Consider the following 10,260-nt stretch of genomic DNA (forward strand, 5'->3'; position numbering starts at 1 on the left):
GGATTTGCTCAGTAATTGTACTGGAACTCTGCCAGAGACTCCAGGGCACAAGTGTTGAGTTGAAGACACTTCAGAAAGCATCTGAGTGATTGGCTATTTACATCCCAGCTAACTGCCTCCTCAGAAGCCCTTTGTAAACACTAACTGCTATTTCTGCTAAGGGCTCAATGTAAATTTAGATTCCTTTCTTGTGACTTTGTAAATAAGACCCAGCAGGATTCCTGTGAGGGGGAATGTGGTTTTGCCTACATCCAAAGAAGCATAAAAGTCTACTCACTTCCTCTCTAGAGGTGGATCAGGGAGAGATAATAATTTATTTCTTAGAGTTTGGCAGCTGTCCCTGGTTGTTTCATCCCATGAAATTTCCAAAACTTTTCACACTAGACTTGGCATTGAGTTTTAGCTGGGTTTATTCTCCAGCCTCTAGTTGTCATATGTTTGACTATAGTCCTTAAATCCTCCTGCTCTTCTTTCTCCAAAGAGGCGATTATAATGACAAATTAATGGCATTCACCAACTTGAGAGTTATCAACATCAAATCTCTCTAAACTAGCTGAAAATATGCTGATGTATTTGAACATCCCTGGGGCAAAGATGAAAAGTCTATTGGAGATCATTCTACATGAATGCAAATTGTGTGTGGCTGGATTTCAAAATATGATGGGAAAGAAGCAACTAAGTCTATTATGGATCCTAGTCACCCTCGGCCTTCTGCACTCCTTATACAATCTTTATAATTTTGAGCACATGGTTGAAACACACCACAGTATTTATTACCAGTAGTCAACAACTCAATGAGTCCTCTGCCTTGGCATCAACCAAGACGACTTTAACAAAAATTGGGTTAGTGGAGATAAATTCTCCCAATTCAATGTTTTTCTTCATGAGGGAAGTGGTTTCATGTTTCCATCTTGTAATTCTGTGCTGCTTTTTCTACAGAAGAAAGCTTGGACAATTCCAAAGGTCCCATGCACTGGGCAAAGGGATGCCTTGGTTATCATTCCCGTTGGCAGAATGGTAAAGGCAGAGCTCTATAATATTAGTCCCAGGTGTGTTTTCAAGTAACAGTGGAGCAATTACACTTGCAGTTCATTTTCTAAATTGCAGTTGAATCATGGCCTTACTACCACTCTCAACCACATCTTGTACCCTCCAAATTTCAGTTTTAGGTTATTTAGAGTACCCTCTTTATCCCCCATGGCTATCCCTGTTTCTTATATAGTAAATTGAGTCATCTCATGCATATCGTTGTAACCAGTCTTGAATCACCCCATAGAGTTTAGGCAAGCAGATCTCAGATCTCCTGCCAATTATTTAAGATTCTATAGATTAAATTGAAAGAGTAAATTCTGACCCTTCTTCAACTATCTTCATTTTTGAATTATGACTCCCATAAATGAATTTGAATTTATCTAAACTTATTTATATGGAGCAAATTTGCTAGATCACTTAAGAGGTGCAAGTGTCATGTCCAATATTAAAACTTCTTTCTCACCCCCTCCCACTGTCAGTAGTACACTGTCATTTCTCTAGGAGAAATTTCATTCATTTCTTCCTTTTTTATAAGTATGTTTTTAGTGTGGTAAAATATACATAATGTAAAATTGACTGTTTTAACCATTTTATGTGTACAATGTGGTGTCATTAAGTACATTCACAATATTGCATATCCATTACCATTATTTCCAAAATGTTTTCATCATTACAAATAGAAACTCTGAACCATTAAGTGGTAATTCCCCTTTCCCTCCTCTATCAAGTCCCTGGTAACCTGTGATTTACTTTCTCTCCCTCTGAATTTGCCTATTCTAGATAGTGCATTTAAGTTCTCATCATTGTAATCAATGTAAACTATTTTCAATAGTCATGTTTATAAATACTGGTTCAGTTTAAGCTGGTTATCTTTTCTTTTTCCTTTTTCATATATTTCCCATTGGTGGCACCTTTCTTTGGGCTAACATGAATCTTTTTTCATAATTTACTTTTGTAAATGGTAATTAACTAATTGCCATTTGATCTGATCGATTACTGATTTAATGTTTTGATGGCCTTCAAAGAGCAAGGTTATATAAGATATCCACAATTGAGTAGGCCCTGTATCACAGCATCTATTGTAGTGTGAGTCAATGGTGTTAAATTAGGTGTGTCTGTCTGATGATCATAAAATAAACACTGGGTTTGCTTCACTCCTAACATCCGTACTGTTTCAGGAAGAGTAATCCCTTTGTTAGTCCTGGTGGGAGTGGGACAGTTACCCCTCTCAGGTAAGTTTGCTGAACTCCTACCTTTACATGCTAGAGCTAGTTAATTGCCATAGTATTTGAAAGAGTCTGTATGTACTTGGAAATGTGTTACAAACCCTAAAGTTCCTTTCCACTCACTAGTTTGTGCAATTAATATGTGCCCCCCTGACTGCTTATTCTGAAAATCCACGCCGGTATGAATATATCAGGTTTTTGCTGATATGTCTCATAAAATTTCCCACCTCTTTAACAAAATAATCCCTGCATTCCATGACAATCTGCCCATGGCCCCAGATACTTCTGTAGTGTTTTGCATGATCACAAGTTGGGAACTATTTTGCAAATAAATATACTATGTCTGCTGAGATGGCCGTAGAAGCAAGGTCATGCCTTCCAGAGACCAGAAGAACTGATTTTTAATCTTTCTCTTCCATTTAATTTCCTCTTTTAGATTTAGTTGTTGGCAGTGCTAATAACATTTAGGAAATATTTTACTAACATATCCTTTTCTTGAAATTACTTCTCTGTTCACTTAGCCAGACCTTTTGGCCTATATTTGTTCCAAATTCCATTAATAAGAAATTGTCCCCCATAATCAGTCACAACAGTCACAAATCTTTTATCACTTCATACCAAGGATGTATAGGGAACATTCCTGGCATCAAATTCTCTCCATGCTTTTCTTTCTTTCCTGTATTTTTAACCAAAAAGCACCTTCACCAATATCTTTTGTAGACCTGAAAGACAGTCCCACCATAGACACCAATCTGTGTTTCTACAAATGGTAGATGTGTCAAAGTGAACTCACAGGCATTATAGAGCACCTCAAACTTTATTAATGATTCAAAGAGTACAAGCAAAATTGCTGTCTCAGACTTAGCATTCCTCTTTGGGCAAATCCAAAATAGGCAAAAATAGCTTTCAAGTGGTCCCTTTTCCTGAACTGGGACCTATTCTGATTTTAGAATAAGAGACAAGAGCTACCAGTGTCTGTAGTATATGTCAGTGTAGTTGAAGTCATTTAGATTTAATTATCACACAGGGGTAAAGAGATTATGTGACTAATTTCTATTCTTCAATGTATGTTTATTGTACAAATTTCTATACCACAGATTTAGAAATTCCATATTTACTTAAAACTAACAGTCTTGACCAGGCATATGCTGATAAAGGTAATTTTTAGGTTGAAAAGACTCTTGCGAGTAATTTTTCTGCTAGCAAAATACCACTACCATATTCATAAGGAGATCAGTGTTAGATCAACATAGACTCAATTGATCCAAAAGAGTCTGGATGAATGAGAGACCTACTGTAAACTCTTCTGTTTTTAGATATGTGCTATAACTAGTAATGGCCTTTCTAAATCGTATAGTATGAGTATCTTCCTTCTGGTAGATAATTCCTAACAGGTTTCCAAGTTGGTTTACCAATCAACACTAACACCAGTAATGGTGTGTGAGATTTCCTATTTTTCCATAACTTTAGCAACAAATGGGTTTTGTCATTTGTTCTAATATTCACCATACTCTCATGGTGTGCCATAGTATCTTATTTTGGTTTTAATTTTATTTCTCTGGTGATTAAAGAGGTGCTTATATGTTTATCTGTGCTTTTGGTTCCCTACCCTGCCCTTTTCTGAACTGCTTATTGAAGTCGGTTGCCTACTTCTCATCAGTATATATGTCATTTAATTATTGACGTGAGGTACTTTTCCTTTATATCTAAGGCAAATATCTTCTGATAATCCATGGCTTTTCTGTTATTTTCAATAGTATCTATTGATGAACAGAAATCGTTGATTTTAATGTGCTACAATTTATCTATAATTCCCTTTACAGTTTTGTGGAGGTTTTTGTTTTCCTGTTTTAAAGGAAGGTTTGTCTGTCCCAAATCAGGATGATATTCTGATGAGTTACCTTCAAGAAACTTTACTGTTAAGAAAATAAATATTTAGATTTGCCTCGTACATGTAACTGATTTGTGTATATAGTGTAGAGGTCAAGGTTAAATTACTATTTCATATTGTTATCCACTTGATCCACCACCGTTTATTAAACAGACTCTCCTTCCCCCTTGTGCTCTGAAGTGTCATGTTTGTCATTAATAAAAATGTCCGTTGGGTGAATCTGTTTCTGGAATCTGATGGATCTATCAGTATATTTGCTATCTGTGCTCCAATATGACATTGCTTTAATGCCACTTTAGAATATGACTGAATATTAGGGAGGTTAGCACTGTTCTTCTTCAATATGGATTTGGCTGTTGGGGTTCTTCGCATTTTCCTATGATTTTTAGAATCAGCTTCTCCATTTCTGCAAAAAAAAATCTACTTGTTTTATCGTTGGAATTCAATTAAATCTATAGATTAATAAGAAAATTTGCTAACTTTATAATATTTATCTTCCAATTCACGAGGATGATATATCCTCTACTTTATTTAGGCCTTTTAAAATTTTCTCAACCATATTACGTGTTTTTACGTGTAGAGATCTTGCATCTTTTATTTAGATTTATTCCTAGGATTGTGATACTTCTTGGTGCAATTATAATGGGAGCATAAAAAAACTTAATTTGTAATTGCTGATATCTAACAACATTGCTGAATCTAGTGACACCAATAATTTCACATATTGATCCTCATTGTTTGTCCATAAATCTTTAAGAGGATTGCTTCATGTTATTTGGCTATAAATATAAAAATATTTTTATTTCTTCATTGAAAATCCTTATAAATCTAATTTCTGTTTTTTTGTCTTATAATGCTGACTAGGATCTGTAATAAAATGTTTTAATTAGGTGGCTATTCTCATTCTTTGGGCATTCTTGTCTTACTCCTGATTTCAAGGAGCAGGTTGTCTATATTTTATCACTAAGTATGGGTACTCTGAGTTTTATTTGCAGTTATCCTGTGACAGGTAGATTTCTAAGATGACCCCCAAAGATTCCCACCCCTGGGGTACACACCTATATAATCCCTTCCCCTTGAGTGTGGGCGGGGCCTGTGAATATGGTGAATTTTCTCTACTTTGTGTGTGTTAACCCACACGTGCACACCTATATACAGTGTTTCCTGTTACTATCTCTTTCCACGAGTTCACATTGATTCTTCCAATTTCAACACCATCCCATAGGGTTTGCTTGGGCCTTCCCTCTTACATATTTGTAACTTCTTAACCTGACAGTAAGAAATCTGACTCTCATCATCTCCAATATACTTACTTATTTGTTCAAGCCTAGCATGCACATAGTTTTAGAATTACTAACCTATACCCTTTTAAGAGATAAGTTTGCCAGCTAGAGTACAGTATTTCTGTACAGTTCTTTTTGTCTTTATACTCAAATTATCCAAGTCAAAATTCTCTTGTGCAAAGTTACTTGTTAGTCTCTTTTCCTCACCCCCTTCAGTCCTGTTATATCTTCATTTGTCATGCAGTTAGGTTAATTTTTTACTGTCTTTTCTAGTTTTATTTGGCAGTGTGATTCATCATGATTTGAGTTTTGTTTTGAAACCATAATTGAGGGTCAAACGCTAAAACCAGAGTGTGTTATTTTTGGAGATACAATGTCTAATGAAGCAATGAACCATCAAAATGTAAGTAGCATTTACAAGCACAGCATAAAGAAATAAGTTCAAAACCAAAGATTTATTTAAAGAGAGAGCCTTACCTTAAGGAGTTAACAGAGCAGCTGTTCAATATTTCACATCTAAACACTGGTGCTTTAAAGAGTCTTCCACATAGCATTATTTTTCTTTAATATAGTTGCTAAACGTGTACACTCGCTAAAATGTTAGCAAAAGACTGTATCAAGGATGCTTGCTCAGAAGGGTTGGGTGGGTCTGCACATTCAGTGAAGCCTTCTCAATGCATATATATTGATAACATGGTAATTCTCTTCATATGTGTGTGATATTTGAACATGGTGAAAAGAAGAAAAATTCTTTTTTTGGCATCTTTTTTTTTTGAGGAAGATTAGCCCTGAGCTAACTACTGCCAGACCTCCTCTTTTTGCTGAGGAAGCCTGGCCCTGAACTAACATCGTGCCCATCTTCCTCTACTTTATATGTGGGGCGCCTACCACAGTATGGCTTGACAAGCCGTGCCATGTCTGCACCTGGGATCCGAACCGGAAAACCCAGGGCCGCCGAGAAGCAGAACATGCGAATTTAACCGCTGCGCCACCGGGCCAGCCCCTGTCATCTTTGATTCTGACAAACACGACCAGCTCTGAACTACATAAAACTACAAAATATTACGTGGCCATCAAATATGGTTTGGACTTTAAGTGCTGTGCAGGCGCACATTCAAATGACATGGAAATGTTGACAAGAAAACATGTAGGTGGTCACCGGATTATGGAGCTGGTTTCAAAGTGTAAATCAGCATAGTAATCTCTTCATCGAGAAAATCTTGCCTCTCCATCCCAAAGTGAGCTAAACTGAAGTGTGCATAGTGCTATGGTAAAATCTGTGAATTACTTAAAGGCTAATACGTTGAATTTTATATTATTCTTATCAACACTTGATGATGCAGAATCTGACTATGAACAACTATTAGGAATGCTGAGGCATGATAGTTATCATTGCGAAAAGTTCTGTCAAGAATGTTTGAACTACAGAATGGCTGGTTAGCATTCCTCTAAGATAAAAAACAAGTGTTAATAAGTAGATTGGACGTCAGGACTTGCTTATTGCTTGATATCTTTGATATTTTTAAGGATCTGAATATATCCATGCCAGAAAGGAATGAAATATATTTTTCAAGGCAGATGCAATCAAAGAACGAAATTAAAAACGTTTGAAGAATAGAATTTCTACAGATTATTGTAAAATGTTCTGTAATTTAACAATTTCGTGTCAACTAAATGATGATCTTGATGTTGAATATGAGATATTATCAACAGCTTGTGAATGTGAAAAAATGTTTTGAAAATTATTTTCCATCAAAAGAAGATCCATGCCCGGGAAATTTATGTACAGAACCCTTTTCTTTCATTAAAAGATCATTTAAATTTAACTATAATTTTACATAACATGTTTGAATTAGGTACTAATGTATTAAAAATTAATTTTGAAGGGCCAGCCCAGTGTCATAATGGTTAAATTCGTGCACTCTGCTTTTGCAGCCTGAGGTACATGACTTTGGATCCTGGCCACAGACCTACACACCACTCACCAAGCCATGCTGTGGCCACATCCCACATACAAAATAGAGGAACATTGACACAGATGTCAGCTCAGTGGCAATCTTCCTCCAGCAAAAAGAAGAAGATTAGCAACAGCTATTAGCTCAGGGCCAATCTTCTTCACACGAAAAAAATTAATTTTGAAAATTTCTTTGTTTCTTTTAACCTTCTTTCTTTCTTTTTGGATAAAAGCTAAAAATTAAAGTCCTGGGCTTGTAGAAATTGCTTTTAAATTTCATTTCTTTTTCCATTCTTTTCAACATACTTCTCAAAGACTGGTTTCTGCACCAAAATTTTTATTAAAATAAAGCAAACAATTTAGGTGTTATTATCTGTGTTAGTAATACGCTGTCCAACCTGGACTAGATTGATTGACAAACAAGAAGTAAGTTTATTGGTCACATTAAAAACTTAAATATTGGTGCTGGCCCAGTGGGGCAGCAGTTAAGTGAGCACATTCCACTTCTGTGGCCTGCGGTTTGCTGGTGTGGACATGGCACCACTCGGCAAGCCATACTGTGGTAGGTGTCCCACATATAAAGTGGAGGAAAATGGGTACAGATGTTAGCTCAGGGCCAGTGTTCCTCAGAGAAAAGAGGAGGATTGGGGGCCGGCCTGGTGGTGCAGAGGTTAACTTCGCACGTTCAGCTTCTCAGCGGTCTGGGGTTCGCCGGTTCAGGTCCCGGGTGCGGACATGGCACCGCTTGGGAAAAGCCATGCTGTGGTAGGCATCCCATGTATAAAGTAGAGGAAGATGGGCATGGAGGTTAGCTCAGGGCCAGTCTTCCTCAGCAAAAAGAGGAGGATTAGCAGTAGTTAACTCAGGGCTAATCTTCCTCAAGCAACAAAAAAAATGAGGAGGATTGGCAGCAGTTAGCTCAGGGCTAAGTGTTTGTTAAAAGTTCATGTATATGGATTAATATGGGAAGTTAAAATTTCAATTATAGTTTATGTTTATTTACTATTGAATAATAGTAACCTAGAAACCTATGAGTGTATATATGTTTTTCTATATTGATAACTTATAAGCATATTCTCAAGGAACAAAGTGTACATTTTTTGTAATCCTTTTTATTTCTCTGTATTATACTTGGTTGAATTATATTTAATAAAAAGTAAATTTATTTTTATTGAATGAGGGCATAAAACTATTGGCGCATAGTTTATATGTACGTCTTTTGGTTTTTAAAAAGTGTTCCTCATATTATTCTAGTAATTCATTTTTAATGCATTTCACAAATTTACAGTCTAATATAAACAGGAAATACAAACAGAAAAACAAAATTAAAATCAAGAACAAAAAGATAGAAAAAGAAATGAAAACCTGTTCTTCAACACTGACAACTTGAGAACAGAAGGAAGGCCCTTCTTATGATGACATGGTTTTTAATGTTAGAGCTAATATTTGATTTCATCATCGCACTAACAGCAGAGAAGGTGAAGGGTGAGGGTGCTGAACAGACCTCCACCAATCTGGCTCATGGGCTGGTGAATCTGACTTGCTCCCTGCAGCTGCGATGACTCAGTCTCTACGTACAAGCTCTGACTTAGACCTGGGTCCTGGACAGTCATCTCTGAGAGGTCCAACCAAGAGGAAGAGAACTACAAGGGGTCGCCATCCTCCAGGAGAACTGCGAGTAGATGGCCATCCTCCAGGATATCTGAGTGTAGGTGAAGGACCTCAGCCCCACTATAGCCATTGACTATCTGTGGGATGGGTGGAGAATTTGCACTCTCTGGGCTCTGTGTCTGTCTGTATGGATGGTTGTAGATTTTGTCTGCTGAATTGGTGTTCTGAGTTCATCAAGGACAGAATTTTTTCTGGAAAAGGAGAGGAATGGAACTGGGGACAAAATGAATGACAGTGTCCAACTAAGTAGGACAAAAGAATTTACTATCAGAAATTGAGTCAGGTTAAATCCTTGCCTTTTTTTCTAAATCTTAGCTTCTCTGGAAATGAACTGGTTAAAGGAGATCTCTCTTGGACTCTCTAATTCAGAATATTTGTTTCATCTTCCAAATAGTAATACTGGAGTCAGTGATATAGGAAAAAGTACATAACAAATAGAAAGAAGAGACTGGACCTTAAACCTGTTTTTATTCCCCTTAGCTCATTTCACTAGTTTATTCAGCCGTTTGACAATGTTGTATTGCTGCTTTAATATTAATGACAGTGGTAAGCAGACTACATTACACCTAATACATAGAGTTAATTTAGTTTAAAACCATAGAATGCAAATATTCCTAAGTTATTATTTGCATCTGATGAAGAACTACACTTCATTTTAATTTCTGCCTTCAAAAAAGCTTTTAAGCTTGGTTGTGATTCATTTTATTATGCCTTTTATATACTTCCAGGAATTGCATCTTTCATCTACTATTTGAAATGGTAACTTATAGGGGAAATCATTCAAGATAATATGCTCCAGAAGGAAAAATATACCCAGTTATTGTTCCTGATCCTTAAATCATGTTTTAGCTAGTCTGATAAGGAGGCTAATTTACCTGGGGAAGACCAAGTGTTTTGTGCAAAGTGGGTTTCCTGGTGCCAGGTAAGATAAATATCAGGCCAATTAATAGAGGTATAGAGTTCTAATATTTCAGTATCTAAATAAGGAGATCTGAAGCATTGTAAAGCAGCAGTCCTCTAGAAAGAGGAAAAAAGATTATCACTTACTCATCAAATAATTATTGAAAACCTAGTGTAACTCAGAAATTGATCTTGGAGTTGGGGCTACAACAATGAACAAAACAAAAGTGCCTGCCCCCGTCATATTAAACCTAAATAACAACGTCTTCTACATAAAGAGCTGAATTGCCATTTCCATCTTCT

The sequence above is a fragment of the Equus caballus genome, chromosome 4, assembly GCF_041296265.1.
Source record: "Equus caballus isolate H_3958 breed thoroughbred chromosome 4, TB-T2T, whole genome shotgun sequence".
Taxonomy (NCBI): domain Eukaryota; kingdom Metazoa; phylum Chordata; class Mammalia; order Perissodactyla; family Equidae; genus Equus; species Equus caballus.